Source organism: Dipodomys merriami, unplaced genomic scaffold, assembly GCF_024711535.1.
Source record: "Dipodomys merriami isolate MVZ:Mamm:240054 unplaced genomic scaffold, mDipMer1.0.p SCAF_2, whole genome shotgun sequence".
NCBI lineage: Eukaryota > Metazoa > Chordata > Mammalia > Rodentia > Heteromyidae > Dipodomys > Dipodomys merriami.
In genome coordinates, this window is record NW_027203381.1 from 78783882 (window position 1) to 78804579 (window position 20698).

Below are 20698 nucleotides of genomic sequence, written 5' to 3' on the forward strand. Positions count from 1 at the left end.
GACACTCACAGCTTGTAATTCTGTGTTTCCAGACTGTTACACCAGCTCACTGAAAAGTACCGTATATGTCTGATTTCTCAACTTCACCCTGCAGTAAACTTTTGCAATCCGGCTAGAGACCTCCTTTGTAAATGCTGTCTGCCCAGTGCCGGTGTTGGCACCAGGGAGGCCCCAGCAGATAAAGTGGAGGAACATATGGCTTCCATCTGAATACAAATTGGTGGACATAACATGGTAATTCAGCTGCAATGTCCTCTATATTGTAAACTGAAAGAGTATGATTAGAGGTGTTTATAAATGCTGTCTGAATTCCCCCACACCCTCCCCATCCCCTTTTTACTTTACTTTTATTGGCCTGAATCATAACCATCCAGTGTCTCTGGCTCACTGTGTTATTTGTGAAAATGGCCAGCATGAGGAATTATTAATTAAAGCTAACAAATCACCCTGACGAGCTGTGCCCTGGCATGGCTGAAGGTTGATTGGCGAAAGTGTTCTCCTTTGGAGAAAAGACTTTTTGTGCTCGTGACGCAGTCAGGGACGGATTATTGAATATGCAAGTTAGAAGAAAAATCACAGGACAAGCAAATTGAGTATTTACTGGCAAATAATTGCTCTCTTAAGCTGTGGCTCTCTTCCTAAATTCTTAACATTCCGGAGGGTTAGAAAGAAACACAGAAAAATGCATCGGTACAGAGTACATTTCAAAAAAAATTCATAGACTGATGTTTCAGACTTGTGCAGGTAAGTGTGATTCTATGTGCATGAAAAGTGAAAGAACAAGGGAACGCTAGGGAGGGGAGGGGGGCAGCGTGACTGTTAACATCTGAGGAGTTTTTTGCTTTTTGTAAATCAACTTGTTTATTGGAATACTGCTCAGCATGTTTCTAAGTTGAGAATTTAGTTTCTGTGCTGCATTTATTATGAAAGAGACATGAGAGAGGGTTTTCTTCTCCCTCAAACTTGTCTTTATCAGCAAAAGAGTATGTTAATGTTTTGTTCCAATGTTTGCAACTTTGTTCAGTTTTTGTGGTTATATGTATAAAATGATGACTTGATTTAAAGCTCTGTAGTTATTTTCAACATTGTTAGTTATGACGCATCTGAACAATGTCCCAAACACATTTGAGACAACTATTGCATGTATTTTTAAAAACACTGTTTTACGTTCATACCAAGCTAGTCCTTGCTGAGAAGTTCTACAGGAATGTTAAAGTTTTAGAGTAGTTGCTCAGACTTTGGGCTTCTATAGTAACCAAAAGTGTCATTTTTGTCAGTTTTGTGTGTGTGTGTATGTGTGTGTGTGTGTGTTTCATCTGAAATGTTGATTAAACTACCAGAGTTTTGTGAACATTGTAAAATAGAAAAAACTGTTTTAGCTTCTTTTTTTTCCAAAACTCAATTTAAATACATAGAAATATGTAAGTATGGAAATGAAAGCTCAAGTATAAAATGTAAACATTAAGAAACAGAGGAAATACTTCTATGAATTTGGTCAGATTATATGAATTGTGCTACTAAAATACATTCATCAACTGAGGATGTATTATATACTATTTGAAACCTCAAAAAAGTGATTTCATTGACTGCAAAGTTTTTGAAGTAAGAATAACTGGCTGTTGAATAACATTTTAGAATTGTGATACCTACAGGTAGCATAGATTTAAAACAATGGTGTAAATTCAATTTAGACTAAATTAAATAATTAACTATTGTAAAGCTCTTTAAAAATAAATACCTACATAATAGTAACAAATAAGAAAAATACTAACAATTGAGAATCTGGCAATCATACAGAAATTAAACGAATCAACTTGCACAAAGTTTTAGATAATCAGAATTTTAAAATACAAATAAATACAAGTAAAAGAGCATTTGTTTTCTATCTGTTTCTTGATACCATGTAATATTTTACTAGGAATTTTTCTTACTATAGCTTGTTTTATTAAAATCTATAGCTTAACTTTTTATGAAGAAGAGAGCTCGAAAGAAAATATAATATTGTATGTTTTTAAACTTTAATTCTTCCTGGACCACATTCTATCCTCGGATTTCAAGAGGCAGCCTCTGTGAAGTTTTTGTGACTATTTGAGGGCAAAATTTGGTCCATTATTTTGAAAATAGCAAAGAGGGCACTTAAAGCATATGTTCAGAGACTAAACCATCTGCCTGCTTTATTATGAATACCACAGAATTATAAGAACTTGGAAAGGCTTGAAAATTGAACCAGAGTCCTATGAAAGAGTTTAAGAATATGACACTATGATTTTAAAAACTTTTTAAAAAATGTTCTACAATACTTTTTTATAAATATTTTATGAGTGAATAATGTCATTATACTCTTTGATATATAGAAAATGAATGCCACAGTGCTGAATAAAACAAACCTATAGCGAGTTAGTGATGAGCATTCTATTTGATTGAACCCACTAAATGTAAATACTTTTGTGAGTTTGGGGCTTGTCATCAGTGAAACTCAGAGTGAATTACAGAAACTTTAGAAAATGATGATTGTTGGAACAAAACTGAAGTCCAGCTGCAGGCTTCTGGACTCCACAAACGAGTTGCAAAAGACATACAGAGGTCAGACTAAAGAGCATTTCTGTAATCCAATTGTGATGTAATTGAAGTATGAATCAGCTATTGGTTGCCCATGCTAGTTCAGAGGGCAACAGAAAACAAAAAAACAAGTGCAAACTGGCATTCTTTCCAGGTGGTACTATTGTATTTCTTGACATCTGGCAAGATTTGAAATTCAGAAATTAATAAAAGAACCAAAATCACATTTAGGTCCATAACATAGTAATATTTCAGCCCAGTGTGGGCAAAGCAAGATAAATATCATTTTCAAAATGCCTACTCTACAAACAGATTTCTCATACCTTTACCTGAGTTTTACTAAAACTATATTGGGGCTGATTGGTTCATTATCAAATGAAAATGCAAAAAGAAAAAAAAAAGATGCGATTTGGCCAGAATGTAACTTTTCAGTATTGGCATGACTTACCACTGTTCTATCACTCTTTGTTGCTTAATAAAAATTATTTAATTAAGCCAGGTGCGGGTGGCTCACACCTGTAATTCTAGCTACTCAGGAGGCTGAGATCTGAGGATCATGCCTCAAAGCCAGTCCAGCCAGGAAAGTCCATGAGACTCTTATCTCCAATAGCCCACCAGAAACCCAGAAGTGGCGCTGTGGCTCAAGTGGTAGAGCACTACTAGCCTTGAGCTGAAAAGCTGGGGGATAGTGCTCAGGCCCAGAATTCAAACCCCATGGCAGACAAAAATAAATAAATAAATAAATAAATAAATAAATAAATAAATAAATAAATAAATAAAATAGTGAGGGAAAACAAGAAATGAAGTATTTGGTTTGAGAACTATAAGGAAAAAATGTTACAGGCACTCAAAATATTTTTTGAAGAAAAGTATGTTTTCTGTATACTATATATTGGTAGGCTGATTATGCCAAGTACTTTTTTAAAAGATATAACCTACATACTGAACATAATGATTTCAAAACAACTATAGTTGATTTTCAGAACAAAATGACATCATTTTTAATGATCTGCTGTCGAAACTCTTATATCCAGTTTACTGTGGATCATCACATAGTGAAATTTAAGTTTCATATCTCCATATATTTGAGTACCACAAATACTAAGTGAATCTATAATCTATAATCTTATAATCTATAATCTATAAGCCTATAAGGTAACTCTATTATTTAAGATTATTTTTAGTTTTTGGTTTTATATATGTAATATATACAGATTTATAAATATGTACATAAATATGCATAATGTATATATGTTCATAGACACTCAGTTTCATTTTGCTATTTTGAACTTCTTGTTCTAGTAAAGGAATTAAAATGGCAAAGAAAGATAAATAGATAATAAAGCAAAGTACATTAATTAGAAGTGGATGATAAAAATAAAATACAATAATAAACAAGGATAAAGATATTAGAAATGAAACCAGGAACAGGTAAACTATACTTGTTGAACTGCTCTACTCTCTCTCTCTCTCTCTCTCTCTCTCTCTCTCTCTCTCTCTCTCTCTCTCTCTCCCCCTCTCCCTCTCTTTCTCTCCCTTTCTCTATGTAGGGGCCTGAACTCGGGGCCTGGGCACTGTCCTTCAGCTCTTCAGCTCAAGGTGAACACTCTACCACTTGAGCCACAGCACCAATTACTAAAATCCCTTTTAAACTTTCTTGCAGCCATTACAAAGAGAAAAGGCATAACATGTTATATAATTTATAATATCCATAATAATAAAATACTATTATTTGTAACTTCTATTATTTGTCATTGAAAGTTGACATTTAGTTTTAGAGATGTCAATGCTAAGATTGAAAACAAGTGTTGAAAATAATTATAACCAGCATTATACTCTGATAAATTATAAATATATATATATAAAGATATATAAGGTTAAATGCATATGCACACAAACATATTATCTAAAGTATGGTATACTCAGGGGAAGACTCCAATGTCATAACTCCTTTGAACAACTAACTTAAAATTCAACAAAGTAAATACCAGGAAGTTGGAACACGTATTGTGAGGGGTATAGCAAAGGGAAGTGGGGTGGTAAATGATGAAGGGGGTACATGTGAGTGAGTTCATTCATAATACTCAATGAATATATGTGAAAATGGAACTAGGTAAATTGATGCAGTGTGTGGAGTTGGGAAAAATGGGAAAATGATGAAAGGAATGACATTGATCAACATGCATGGTACTCATAAACATATATGTTGAATTGAAACCCCTTTATACAACTATTTAAGAATAATTGGGGAAACAAAGGAGGAGGCTACAATGCTTGATAAGAAATGTACTCATTATCTTGCCCATGTAATTGTAACCCCTCTGTACAGTATTTTCACAATAAAAAAGAGAGAAAATAATTGTACATCTTATATTGCAAAGACCTAAATATTAGCTCAAGCAGAGAAGCAAAATCTTCCCTGGGACATGAATGTGAACATAATCCTTTTCCAGTCCTAGAGCATAAGTTCCTTGTCTGTTAGGGGCAGGGTAGGAAAGAAAGTACATTCATACTATAATGTTGGCAAGACTAATATTTTAAGGAAAATAAGGAGTTAAAGGAAAAGGGAAAATTTCAAATTTATTTCAGATAAGTACATGTTATAACTGCAAATCAAAGATTTAGAAGGTTTCTCCCTTCATAATAACCATTAAAACATGTTTTATCAAATAAACCTCTTGAATCAACATTACTTTCCTAAATGGCACCTAAAGCATTGCTATGTGGATGCCATTCTTCTTCCATTACACTCCAAGCAGATTATCAGAATTTTTGAAGTTTTTACAAGAGCTTTTTCTGGGTTGAAATGTAAGATTTCTCACCTTTGTGTTCTCCCTTGTTCCATTTTCAAAAGTCTTAGCAAACTGCCTGCTCTTTTCACAGGTAAATTTGATGGTTAAGTCACATTTAATAGACTTGTCTCCTCTTCTTATTGAAAAATTGATGCAGAAAGATTTATTTCTATAATACTTTGTAGACCATTTCATAGTAAGTAGTACAAGGCCCACCTATATCAGGATTACTAGGGCACTTATTGAAAATGAATGTTCTTGAACATCAGTATAGAATTTCTGAATCAAAAGCCCTGAGAATGGAGCTTGGATATCCGTAGTTGGTAGACTACCTAAATTCAAAAACTAGTATTTTAAAATTATGGCTTTAAAATTTTAGTATATGAACAAAGTATGGTAGAATCTCCTTACCCCAATTGTTGATGGTGTAATATATAAACATTAAGACAAACACACACACACACACACACAAACACACACACACACACACACACACATTCAATAATTACTGATGATGGGCTACTAATTAAACTGGAGCAACCTGTTTTAGACAAACACTGAATTTTCTTGAATCTTTTAAGCCACATCTCACCATTTTATGAAACGTTGTTTGTTTGTTTTTATAGCTATAGTTTGAGACCTATTACATGCTTAGTTATGTGTTGGTTCTGGGTACAAGAGATGGTTAAGAGACAATCCCTTATTCCAAAACAACAACAACAACAACAAACATCCAAACACTAAAGTCTCTAAATTTAGGTTATTTTGTTATTACTTGAATATTATATTATCTGAATCAGGATACTTACCAATCATAATTCAAAGTCCATTATTGTTTTGAATCATTGTGAGTAAATATTTGGCATCAGTTTCACTTAGTAGGGCCCTCCTACAGTTTGGAATGTAAGAACCTTCCTTAGAGTCCTCCATTTTTCCCAATGAGCAACTCTATCCCCCATATCTGAGACAGAGAATATCATTTGACCTCCTAATCACATTTCTGCCATCACTTAGTGATTTGTTACCACAATCTTTTCTGAAAGAGAGAAAGATACGTGAGTGAACAGTTTCACGAGCAACAAAGAAAATAATACTGTCCTAGAAAAGGTCGAAGAATAGAGCAACATGAAAGATTTCTTTCTGTTTCTTTTTCTTTTTTCTTTTTTTTTTTTTGCCAGTCCTGGGGCTTGAACTAAGGGCTTGGGTGCTACCCCTAAGCTTCATTTGCCCAAGGCTAGTACACTACTGCTTGATCCACAGTGCCACTTCCAGCTTTTTCTGTTATGTGGTACTAATGAATCAAACCCAAGGCTTCAAGCTTCCAGGTAAGCACTCTACCACTAAGCCACATTCCCCCAAAACAATAAAGCTCTCTTAAAGCAAATTATAACTATCAGCCTAATGTTAAATTAAAAGGGAATTTTTAAGTTCTATTTTCCCCGTTAATAAACTAAGTAATATGTGGCTGTGATGAAAATATTTTAGACAATAAGGGGCCAAAAGGTAAATCACTATTAACTCTCTAATTAAGAAAACCATTGTTAATATTCATCAGGTACTTTGTACATGTAATGTTCTAGGGTATAACAGCCAGCCACAGGCTCTCAGAAGGGAGCATTTTAATTGGCAGGCAGTCTGAGTAGCAGAAACCCAAACCCTGACTTTAGTTAGTTCTCTTCATATTGGGACTTAAAGACTGAATGGGCGAGTGATATAGAGAGAGCAACACACATGACCTGTTCTCTTGAAATTATCACACATGACCTAACTTTTCCTTGAGTACATATGACAGTTAAACTTCTTGAGGTCTAACCTCAGCTATATCTCTTTTCTCTTTGTGTTATGGTCAAGTCAGTTGGATTTTTTTTGTCTTAGTGTACCTCTCTGTAAAATCAATATAAACACTACTTCATGCAATATTTTGAATAAAGTAATGCATATAAAATACCAACCACAGTACTTGTCATATAGCAATATATTCAATAAATTCCAACATTGCTATTGAAATTGCTATTATGATTATTACTAATGTAATTATCTCATTACTGGGGAAACTTGTGGAAACTATATTGTATACAGTTCAATTCCATTATGACATTTGATAAATCAATTCAGCATGCATTTCTGTTTGAAGATGGGTTATAGTTATCATCTTTACAGAACAATTAAGGACCTAGGTTTTATAGGTTAAAATTATTATTTGTATACTATAGATAAATGCTACTATGCAGTCTAAATTTCTCTTTCTTGGTAGAAATAAAGTCTAAAACCACCTTAAATTTCTTTTATGTTACAGATATCTGTTTCAGTGATTTGTGATTAATTACCTTTATTTTCTTTAAAAAAAAAACTTAAATTCAAAGCCCCAGTGTAGTGCACCTTTCTTTATATGTCAGTAATGGAAATATATTAGGAATAAAATTTCATCTAAAAATGATGTATTCAGGAAGGAGATTTTACTTATCAAATGTATTTCTATGATAGTGAGAAAACATCACTTGCCTTAACTGGTACCCCTAGTAGGTAACTAAAGAATCTTTATTGGGTTGAATTAATATGCTGTCAGTAAAAGTATGTGAATATCAAATGAATGATCTGTAAAAGTATAAATGGTTTTAAGAGAAAGGCACAGTGGAATAATGATGTTATTTTAAATGAACAATAATACTTTGTGTGCACTTTTAATAATTATAGCATTGCTTCAGTATGAAAAGCCAAAATATATCATGAAAAGAACGTGATGTCTGTAGTTATACAAAGTGGGCTCCATGTTTGGTTATTACCTCCACAATTTATAAATTATGTAATCACAAATAAGTAACTTTTTATCTTAAGTCCTCCATGGAAAGTGGACTTTAATATCTTGTGTATGGTCAAAGGTAGATTTCTTGATGCAAATAAGTTCTTGATTCATAATAAAACATGTGTGTTAACAACAGCAATAACTATGACAATTACATTGCAGAAAAGCCCTAGTTAGAATGGCTATCGCTCATTAATATATACCTTAATATACATGACAACAGTTGCTTAATGTTTGACACACAGTAGGAACTCCACTTATAAATCTGGCCTATTTAAATGTCTGCATAGAAAAACTACTTTTAATTATTCTAATTAAGTGAAAATACAGTTCAAAAATTACTAGCTAACTTAATCTTTGGAAAAATCACAATGAACGAAAAACTACCCAAGAATTTGTTACTAAAATAGCCAAATAACTTGGGCTTAATGTGAATAAATAACAGGGACAATGATCTACTTTGAATGGTTAGAAAAAAGGGGTGGGGGAACTAACTTGAAAAATTCTTATGTGAATTCTAATTTGCATAGTATTAACTGGAAAAAAATTAAAGATCAAAAGGCTATTATTGCTAGTTGTGGTGGTAGCTACATATGGAAAATGGCTGCAGAGATTCACAATATAAAAATAGTTCGTTGCTAAATTCGAAATTCTGTTAATGTCACAAACAGTGGGATGTGAAACATAAATGAATTGTGATGACAGTTGAGAACCAAGCTGCCTATTTTTTTCCCCTCAGAGCTGCCTGTATTTGGCTTTATATTTTCCTCAGTCCTGATTTAACCCATCAATATTTGTATTTTCTGTAGCTAGCACTACCTTGGAACATACAAATGAAAGATTTTATTTTAAAACGCTTCTCAATTCCTAGGAATTCTGCCTTTCTGCTCTTCTTTCTACAGATATGGATTCTTGAATCTTTTTTTACCTCTTACGCTGGAGTCAGAATTTCAAACAAATTAAATCTTAGTTTTATACCCCTCTAAATTGCTCTTTGTATTGTACAGGCTGTTCATATATGTCATTTTTCTTCTGCATATGACTTTGATTCAGGGAACTTGTCAAGGTGATAGCTTTCAGTTCCTACTTTAGTTTTTAAAACATCGTGTTTTATTTGGGGTTTTGTTGGTGTTGGTGGTGGTGATTGGTTTTCTTTTTTTTTAATGTCACCCTTATCATTTATGCCAGAAGTCTTTTGAACCTGGGTTTAGAGACCAAATTTTATAAACTGAATAAAGCTCCCATTTAAATGCAGAACTTCCGCATAACCATAAGCTAGCTTGACCTTTGGGAAATGTCATTTAAAAAATCTCCAGAAAGCATTGCTAAATAGCCAAATATTTAGGCTACAAGATACCATGGATAGCATGAATACCAAAACTACCTCAAGGAGCTTCAGTTCTGGCTAGATATTTTTTATTTGGACTTTACTATATGTGAGGATGCCATTGCTGTTTATCTCTCTATGCCAAACATTTTACATTTGATTCTTGAAACAGTCCTATGAAACAGTTACTTTTATTTTCACTTAATAGTAGGTGAAAAAATCTTGACCTACAGAAGTTAAATGACTTGGTGAACAGTAGGACTCAATGTCGTAATATTCTAAAGCTCACACTTTTCCATCACTATATTGCTTGTGCTTGTGTTATTTACATTCTTTGTAGTGAGAAGTTTGTCGTGTCATTTCATCAGAGGTATAGCCAGTTTCAACACAGCAAGCGAAGTGATAAGATTGAATTATGTCTGTCATTTTCTTGAAATAGGAAGCCAGTGTTATATACATTTCCAGAATGGAAAAGGACACTAGTACAGGCAATCTCTTTGCTAATCTATTTATTTAAGAGAACTTTTTAAGAAATGATGGCTTGAAATAAGTAGTTGATAGACCAAGGGCTGCTGCCTTCCTATCAAGAACTTCCTTTATTTGTCTTATTCTTTTTCTCCCAAACTAAAACTTGGTTATTATTCTCAACAGATATATCCTGTAGATCTTTGACCAACAAGTCCCATAAAAATTGTTATAATTATTTGTACTTTTATAAAGTGAATGCCATACACTTTTACTCCACCCACCACCAGCTAACTTAACTTTATGAGCTATTAATGACACTTTAAATTTTATGGCATTTTCGAGTTTAGAAAATGTATGCCAAAAAAGTAGTTCATTATCTTTTCTTCAAGATGATTAAGAACTAGGATATATAATTTAACAATTGTAGCAAATACAGTCAAACATTGGTGATATTGGACTTCAAATTAATATTCTTTATTTTTCAAAGTACTGTATTTTTCTCTTTGTCCCAGCACATATGGAATGATTAGTTCATCAATTTATACTCCAAACTCCAAGACCATGCTTTGAAACAAGAACACGTTACTTTGTTATTCATTTGTATCAGAACTTCTAAGGGTACCCATGAAATTTCTCTGGAAATTATAGAGAAGTTTTAGCTGAAAGAAAAAAAACCAGATAGCTAAAATGAAAAGAGAATAAAATAAACTATATCAAAAACCCTTGAATAATCTTATCTTCAAATACTCCTCTATAATGGAAACTATAAAAACTATATAATTTCGTTGGGAGATACCTAGGCTTTAGGATTACATACCACAAATGCTTTTCTTGGGCTCCATTTTTCACGTTCATTCATCCTCTATCGTCTCAGTGAATATTCCATTTCCTTCTCTCAAATCCTGACAGTTACCAATTTTCTATGTCTCCATTTTTTTTATTCTAAATAAAAGTAAGATAGTTGTCTTTTCTTTAACTTTTTTGAAAAGTGGGATTTCTTGTGTATTTATCAAATCTCAGTGTAAAACTATGCCTAAATACTGTTTCTTTCCTGTTTGTTTATCTATTTATTTATCTACACTGGGGATCACATCCAAGCCTCATACATGCTAAACAAGCCCTCTACCTTTAACTACTTACCTAGTCAAATTCTCCTTTTTCTTTTTAGTGAATGGATGGATGGATGGTTAGTTAGATACTGCTATATTTTCCAAATCTGAACTCAACTAGGACCCATTCTCTTCATCTCATGAATCCTCTACTTTGTTTCCTCTCTTTAAAATAATATAAGTGAACATTAACAGCTCTAAAAGTTTAGCATTTTGTAAGTTGAAATTTGCTGTTTTGAAGTCCATTCAAAAATTGGCTTCCTGCCATGTTATTTCTAACCTGTCCTTTCCACAGATATAACCACTATGGAAATGGTGGTATTATAAAAAATGTAGAGGAAAATTCCATATTTTTTGTCACATCTCTTCTCCAGCCCCTTGAATTGTTTACATGAGAAAATATCTTTCCAAAAGTAAGGCATCATTGGTCAGTTTTAGCATTTCCATTATATGGTACTAGCTGCAAATGGCTCAGTCTAAAATATTTTGAATATGGATATAGATATAGATATAATCCCAATCATGATACATTTAAAACCAATGTTCCAAACTGTGCTGCTGTGCTACTATGACTCCAAATAGGAAGTGAAACCTACCCTAACAAAAGTCTACTTCTAACAGAGAATAAAATAAAATTTACACCTTTTTTGTTTAGTTGTTTTTTTTTTTTTTTTCCCCCACATCCTGGGGCTTAAACTTTGTCTGGGTGCTATCCCTGAATTCCTTTGCTCAAGGTTAGCTTTCTACCACTTGGGCCACAGCTCCTTTTCTGGCTTTTTTTGTGATTTATTGGAGATAAGTCTCATAGACTTTCTTGCCTGGACTGTATTTCAACCACAATCCTCAGATCTTCTCCTGAATAGCTGGGATTATGAGTGTGAGCCACCAGTGCCTGCCTTTAAAACTGTTTTGAGGGCTGGGAAGTTGGCTCAGTGGTAGAGCGCTTGCCTTGCATGCCTGAGGCCCTGGGTTCGATTCCTCAGCACCACATAAGCAAAAAGAAAAAAGCCGGAAGTGGCGCTGTGGCTCAAGTGGTAGAGCACTGGCCTTGAGCTGAAGAGCTGAGGGACAGTGCTCAGGCCCAGAGTTCAGGCCCCACAACCGGACCAAAAAAAAAAAAAAAAAACTGTTTTGAAAAATGGTTTGAACAGTGACTGACTACTAGATTTTTAAGCCAGATTATAGCCATTTGAAGTAGCGTGATCAGTACATTAGAAAAATCAATATAGGGAAAAGATCTTTGTCACAGATGAAATCTAAAAATAAATGTAAAACCAATCCCTCTCCATGTGTCTATTATTGCATTTCACTAAAAGGTGTTGAAAAAAATAAGCTAACTTCTACTAGAATGAAGTGCACAGAAAACAAGTCTGAAAATAATTTAAAAAGTAGAAAAAAATGGAATGGAGGGAAAAAGATTAAACTTTAAAATGTTGAGGGTACTAGAAGATAAAGGAGAGAAAGAACTTGTTCTCTAAAAGAAGATACTTTCCATCCTTCACCAGTAACAAACTTGATAGTACCATAATAGAGAGCCTTTGGGTGGTGCTGATGGGAAGAACACTGCCTTCACAAAGGCTTCACTAGGTGTTCAATGGCCCCAGGCAATCTGATCAGTGTGTCCTTGTTTCTAGGATTGAGTAAACCAAATCAGGATTAATGACACATAGTTTAATAGTTAACTTTTAGAACAAGGGACTGGGAGATGCTTTTACGCCATGGTCCCTGTGTACATTCCAGTGTCATTACTGAAGTCTGTTTCAGAGAAGTTGCAGCTTAACAGGGAGTCTAACTGGCTGAATTCTGAAGATGGGAAGATAGCTTGATGTCCTTCTTGTCCTGGAGTATCCCCTAATACAGGTGAATCTTCATAATCAATCATGCTCTACAGTCCTAAGTATTAATAGTAATTACTACTATTAGTAGTAAGGGTTTTTTTTTTCTTTTCTTTCTTTCTTTCTTTTTTTTTTGTCAGTTTCGGGGCTTGAACTCAGAGCCTGGGTGCTTGAGCTTCTTTGTGCTCAAGGCTGGCACTCTACCACTTAGAACCACAGTGCCACTTCCAGGTTTTGAGTGGTTAATTGGAGATAAGAGTCTCATGGGAGCTTTTCTGCCCCAGCTGGCTTTGAACCATGATCCTCAGATCTCAGCCTCCTAAGTAGCTAGGACAGGTGTGAGCCACTGACACCTGGCTAGTAGTAGTTTTCTTTTTTTTTTCTTTTTGGTTGGTCATGGGGCTTGAACTCTGGGCCTGTGTGCTGTCTCTCAGCTCTTCAGCTCAAGGTGAGGGCTCTACCACTTGAGGTACAGCACCACTTCTGGTTTTCTGGTGGTTTATTGGTGATAAGTCTCACAGACTTTCCTGCCTGGCTGGCTTTGAATCACGATCCTCAGATCTCAGCCTCCTGAGTAGCTAGGATTACAGGTGTGAGCCACTGGGGCCCAGCTTAATAGCAGTTTCTTATGTTGGTAGTTATCTCACCACTTTCCTGCGCTAGAAATAAATGAAAGTTTGTGCTATTTCCCTCTTTGGGTTTCTGTCAGGAAGTTTGTGTCTTCTTTCATCTTGGAAATTTGAGATATTTTGAAATATAGTTGAATGGGTAGACCCAATCTCATTTTGTAAAGAGAAGAGGACAGAAAAGCACCTAAAAATAATTCTTCATTTGATAAAAAGGGAAATCAAAGGACAGGACTGGATCTGTTGGCTTATTCGGTCTCCAGTGCTCAATAATGTTTACTACTTGTCTTTCTATACTGTCTTCTGTTTTCTCTCACTCTTAATCAGATATTTTCCATATGGTTAAAAGAGTCTATAACCCTAGCATTTCCTCCAACTCTCTTCAAAAGGAAAATAACCATGGGTTAGGATTTAGTACCCAATGAACAGGCATTTGGATTCTGAACAGCTATTAAAAATGAGAAAATTGAGAATAAATTTATGGTAAGCTCTGAGTTCATGGAACTATTAGTGGGTTCTGGTATGAAGTTGACATTTAGTATCATAGCTAAAACTAAAGAACAACAATAATTGACAACAACAACAACATACTTCTTATTCCTTTCTTTCTGCTTCCATTAAAGAAAACAAGCCACACTATAAAAATAGCCCTGAAAACAGAAAAGCACACATCTGTATTTTTGGTATATGACCATATATCTTTATTGTAGTTACTCTGCCACACATTAAACATTAAATTATTTATCAGTGATATTTCTCAACGATTACTTGTGTACATGTCTGCATAGCTGGTCTAATAATGCTACTTTTTTTTTATTCTTTCCTTTTATTTGAGCTCTTTTCATGCATGCAAAAGGCTCTTTTTCTAGCCTCTTTGCACACATTCAACATTTCAGTAGGACAGATGGGTGTTTTCTATATAATGCCTTTTAAAGTGAGAAGACAGCAAGAATAGATTTTGAACAGTATTTTAGCAGTGTTATTGAAAAATTAGCTCCTGTATATTCTATATACACACAGCAGCTGCATAAAATGCAAATTCTTTTCATGTCTGATCTCTTCTGCATTTATTATGGTGACTATTGCTGTAGCACCTAAGCACTTTATGTTATTTCCTCTTACTATTATTTACCACCTGATCATTCCAAAGTGCTTTTTACAATCAGAGAATTTCATTAACAACCCATTCTCTCGCTCTTTGTTTTTCGGCACTTTTGTGGGTAAAAGTATCAAGCATCTTAGTAGCTATATCAGATAAATTACAGCAAAAAGATAGAGTGCTTCTGACAGGAAGGAGGGTGAGGAAAGCCATCACAAAGCATTTCCTAAGATTCAGTTTATGCTTTATAGTACATAAGTAATGTTATAGAAATATATATGTGCGCGCGCACACACACACACACACACACACACACACACACACACACACACACACACACACACACACACACACACACACACACACACACACGGAAACTCCACCTTGGATGAATATTTTTTGTTGTATAGCATGGTACCCACCACGTGAGGAACTGGCTCTGACCCACTGCACATATAGAGAGAGTGAGGTATTTGCACTTTTACCCTTTAGGAAGCTGAGATTCCTACTGACTCTTGTGCTGCCCTTCTCCCAGAACTATAGAAGTCAATCTTTTTAAAAATCCAAAAAGCTACTGCTATATTTTTTAAGCTAAGAGGATAAAGACTTGTTTATTAAAAGGTTCATTGTCATTGTAGAGGAAGGTGAGTGGTTGGTACCTTAACAATTTGATTGAATTAAAATCAAGTTCACCCCGGGGTTTCTTTCTTAGTTCTACTCCTTGCTTTCTCTTTGACTCCAAGCTAATTGCATAACCTCTGGTTGACTTGTGCCTCGTCTACTCATTCAAAATGAAATTCACAAGTGAGGTTATTATCTAACTACTGTAGGCTGGAAAATTATTTCTCTAAATATTTCTGGAAGAGAATTTGAGATTTCTGATTTCAGTCTATCGTAATAGGAACTAACCGTTTTGTGCACATGTTCTTGTACCCTTAGACAACAATGCTCTGGAGGTGGGTGTACCAGGATCTCCTAGGTGATGATCAGAACACCTTGGAGAGTTGTTGATAAACTGTAGATTACCTCCCCTTTCACATTAGGGTTCTGGTTCTGATTTTGGAGTAAGCACTGATCATTTCACTTCTCACAAGTTTCCAGATGAAGCTGTTGGGGACCACACCTTTTGAATCATTGCCCTAAGGGAGATATAGCCTAAGTACAGAAAAGGAAATCCAGGCTTCGAGTGCCTTCATGCCACGGCAGTTATGTGGCTGTGCACAGACACAAACCTAGACCTTCTGACTTCAGATTTCATGGTCTTCCCACTGTAGATATTTTTCCTTCATTTTTCTTTTATGTTTTCAATGACTGAGATCCTAGATGGAACATCTTTGTAAAGAATAATAATTGGTTCTTTCCTCCTTAGATGTAGTAGCTACTCTTGCTAGATTTGTGAAAAGAGAGGAGGGAGGATGCCATTGGAAATTTTAATGATTCACTTCAATATGAACTAGCCATGAGGAGCGGAGCTGTCACACATGAACTCACTATTACATACATTGTACTAATGGTTCCTGCTTGAAAGCTGCTGTTTCCCTTTGAGAATGATGAACAAATGTCTTGTTTGTATTCATTGTAGCCTATAGATGGAAGTGAGCATGCTTTGCTGGACCTTTGACCATATTCAGCTGTGACAATATAATGTGTAAGAAACTATTCCCCGTATGTATTATTATTACTTCTCGTCATGGCACCAAGGTCACCAGTGTAAGTCAGAAGAAACATCCCTGCCATGAGACTTGGCAACACAGAGTAGTACAGTGGTTCTCTATGAGGCTGGGTGCCACAATGACCCAGAGGACCTTTGAAACACTCATGTTTGGGTCATGTGCAAGAAATTTCGATTTCACTGTTCCTGGCCAGTGGTACTAGTAATTTTTAAAAGCTTATATCATTCTAATGCATAATCAGAGTTATGAATCTTTTGCCTAATGTTTGAAAACCTGGCTACTAAAATCAGAGAGATCTGAGTTCATCTCTTGCTTAGTATGAAAATTGAAATAGTTTTTTTCATCTGTCAGCTTTAGCTTTCTCATCTATAAAATGCAAATAATAACACTCATTTTTATCTGTGAGCATTAAATAAGATGATACATTTAAATATTTGGATTAAAATTGTGAATTTGTGTCAGTTGTAAAGACACAAAGGTATTTACATTTATAAAATTTACATTTATAAAATGGAGAAGAGATATCTTTTGACTCTATAGATTCTTGCCTATTACCTACCTTTACAGAGCATACTAGTTAAGTTTCCTTTTGTTCTTCTTACTTCATATATATATATATATATATATATATATATATATATATATATATTTTGTTAAGTGTAATCTTTGATGCCTCAGCATTCATTGTGGTACTTGGCAACTACTACTACTATTATCTATTCTTGTCCTACCCTTTATGGTTGGAGACTTGGAAAAACAGCAAATCCCCTGAAATTCCCTTATGGATGATGGATGGTGATGGGTGGTTGAAATGTAAGTCTAAGACATAAAAGGCAGACTTTTGCAAACCCACTTAAAAACTATCTGTAGTTGATTTTTGTTTTACTGCCATCACTCACTGGTAATTTGCATTTTAGATAAGAAAGGATGCCCTGTCCTACTGGTTGAACATAATGGTAGCTTCTAAATTCCATTCATTTCCCTGATTTTCTCCTACAAGTTTTAAATAAGCCTTAGTACTCAGATGAATAAGTAACAGTGCATGAAGAGGAAATTGTGGATTTATAACCTCATGTGCTTATCTCTGCCAGTGTTTACTAGCTTAGCCACTCAAATAATTTTTACCATCAATTATTTTTAATTTTTAAACTTTATTGTTATTATAAATGTGATGTAAGGAGGGGTTATAGTTACGTACATCAGGTAAGAGTACTTTTCTTTTTGAACAATGTCCCTCCTTCCATCACTCTTTCCCAGTTTTCCCTCCCATCCCTACCCACAAATTGTATTTTCAACATAGGGTCTAGTAAGTGTCACTGTTGCATTTGTCCCTTATGGAATCAACCCAAATACCCCTCTGTGGACAAATGGATCAAGAAAATGTGATACACACACATACGAACACACACACACACGAACACACACACACATGAACACACACACACACACACACACACACACACACACACACACACACACACTGGAATTCTATACATCCATAGAAAGAATGATATTGTATCATTTATAAGGAAATGGCAAGATTTGGAAAAATATATATTAAATGAATTAAGCTAGCCTCAAAGAAACATGGGGTACATGGTAGTAACCAAAATGTGCCTATAATTTACAACTAAAAATACTGGATGGTAAATGAAAAAAAAGTATACTGGGATATGATAAATTGTACAGGTTGTTAGGCATTCACACAGTGAGACCAACAGAGGATTTTTTTTATGAGAGAATCATATAGGTGCAATAACTCTGTGCATCTGACCATATAAAATAATATTTATAGACATGAACTCCAGGAAGTGGAAATGAGTTTTTTTTCCTTTGTTGCTGTTTTTGTTTTTATTCCCTTCGGTCTTGTTTGTTCATTTATCTGTCTTTGGGAGTGCAAATGGGGGGTAGCACAGAAATGGTGGGATAAAGAGTGAACAAATGACAGAATTATCTAATTTAAAAAATTAGGCCCTTTTTGAAAAAAGAAACCCGTGTATATCCCTTGAAGTAAAAATTACGTTTTTGGGTAGACATAGAGGAATGATTTTACTGTTTAATATGATGATCCCATCCTCCTTGACTCATCTCACAGTACACATGAATCAGGTCACATGCCTGAATTTTGGAATTTTTGTAGCACTAGGTCACTTGCTAAGTTTTAAGGCACATAAAAAATTATTTGCCTGGCTTTTAAGTTTGTGGATCTTACACTGTGCCTGGCATGGAGATAGGAAGGACATTTTTTTTCCATTAAGCTTTTCACTCTGTTTTGAAAGGAAAAGTTGAAGCAGAGTCCCTACTGAGATTTTAACATGTTCCATGGTGGTAACCATAGGGAATAAGGAAACAGGAAATTTTTGGACAGAAGGAAGCCAAGGAGTACATCTCAGCCTGTCCTCACCTCTCAGATAGCAGTTGGACACTTTAACATTATTTTTTTTATCTGTGTGCATATCTAATGTTTTGTGTTTCTATAGTTTTCTTTTGGAAAGTAGGGAAACATTACTTCCGGCCATCATGAAAAAGATTGTTTTCTAAATATTACTCAGTTCTTACTTTTTGGACAAATCAATGGAAATATTCATTCAGATGTTAATAAGACTAAACCGTTTTCATTTGAAAAATCCATCTCACTTTTTAAAGAGATACCAAAAGGCTGTCATGATAAAACCCATAAAATGCCAAGTTTGGAGAAAAATACATGGTCACAAAAACATATAAACAAATGTCATAGCTAACATTTTTCTTCATTAAATTAGGAGCACTTAAATTCATACAAATACACAAAGTTGTCAATTTATTCTTCATTTACTGTACTCTTTCCTTTCATTCCCTATTCCAACCTTCAGAAGACCCCTACATCCTAAAATCTAAATCTAATTCCATGTTTAACAGATCCAATAAAGCCATTTAAGTAAAAGTGCTTACCAAACATATTGGTATGCTTCCCTAAAAACCTAAACATATACATTTTGATGTAGACTTGATGTTTGTATATGGTGGGGAGAGAGAGAGAAAGAATCTTTATATTACATTTGTATATGTAGGTTTGTATGTTTGTATTTCTTACTAATAAGGGAAAGTTTTCAAATAATTGGGCCAGCTAGTGCTCTATTGGAATTTCACCATTTCAAGAACAATATACCTATTCTAGTAGGGTTTTGTTTGTTTGTTTGTTCTGGTGTTTTTGTGGGGTTTTTTTTTTTTGCGGTTTCCTTTCATTATATACCAGTCATTATAAATAAGATTCTAGAAATGCCACTTCTCCTTGTTGTATGTAACTAGTGAAATCAAGTAATCAAGTAATAGTCATGACTATTAGTAATCTTTTAATATATAGTTTTATTTTTGTTCTTATATCCTCAAAGTGTGTTATGAAAATTCAAACTGATCAGACTTAATAAAATAATTCTTACCAGGTCAGAAATAGTACCTCATAAGACTATCTTTACCATCATTATGTCATTTTTACCATTATTATGCCATTTTTAACAGAACCATCCAAAGTTTAATCTTATAGTACTATCACATTTGTACAATTAGGTATTTTCAGAGTACAGTTTTGATTGCTAAATACCAGGTTTACACAAAAATAGTTGAAAGAGCTCAGAGATACACTGCCTGGAAAGTGGACATCGTTACACCATAAAATTAGAAAAAGGAGGGGAAGTTTTTCTCAAGAATCAGGATAAAAGGCTGAAAATGCCTGTGTTCAGATTCTGTTATCAAATAAGTGGCCACTAAATGACTTAACTTCCCTGTGTACTAGTTCCCACATTTGACTCAAGGGCAGCTTCTAACCTCTTAGCTATTACTGATGAAATTATTTCAAAACATTCAATATTATATTACAAGTGTAATTTGAAAATAATAGTCACATTGTAAATGGGATTTAGGATTAAATTATTATTATTTTTAATTCTCTTGCGGGAGAATAATCAAGTAGTGCCGAAGCAATATTAAAGACTCAGAGATTTTGCACAAGTTAGCAATAAAGCAGAGCCAAAGAGAAAGGTTGTGAGAGGAGAGCTGAAGCATGTATACTGTGGTTTTCCAACTAAGATGAAAAATGTGAGACATGGGAATGTTGGAGGAAGCAAATTTTCTGTGTCCTTGAATACTCAATTTGACACAAAGGATAGGTTGAAAGGGTTTATCCAACAATGGGAAGCTCTGATGAGGTAGAACAATTTTGTCATAAAAGTGTAACTCAAACTTAATTTTATCTTAGTAGCTGACATTGTGCAGATTCCAGAGTTCTTGGGAAGGCCTGTGATTCTTCCTTATAACCAGTTCCCTTAATGATTTGCTTGCTTATGTTTTTGATACCATACTAGGAGTTTGCTATCACAGTCATTTAATGCCTCAGCATTGCATATGTAGTTTGTGGTTATGGGAAGAATT

The 20698-nt window shown here is 34.4% G+C and overlaps 1 protein-coding gene across 14 annotated transcripts in view; it reads left to right on the top strand.

Annotated features, from left to right (window-relative positions):
• The window catches only part of Zbtb20 (zinc finger and BTB domain containing 20), a 730255-nt gene that overhangs the window by 299327 nt on the left and 410230 nt on the right, over positions 1-20698 (top strand). Inside the window, exon 1 of one of the 14 annotated variants that reach the window (XM_070030184.1) lies at positions 448-744. The exons of 12 other annotated variants lie outside the window; for them this stretch is intronic. The gene's annotated coding sequence lies outside the window, so the exon portion shown is untranslated. Of the gene's footprint in view, positions 1-447; positions 745-12838; positions 12919-20698 lie in introns of those variants that run through there. One more of the 14 variants, XM_070030185.1, reaches the window with a different exon arrangement.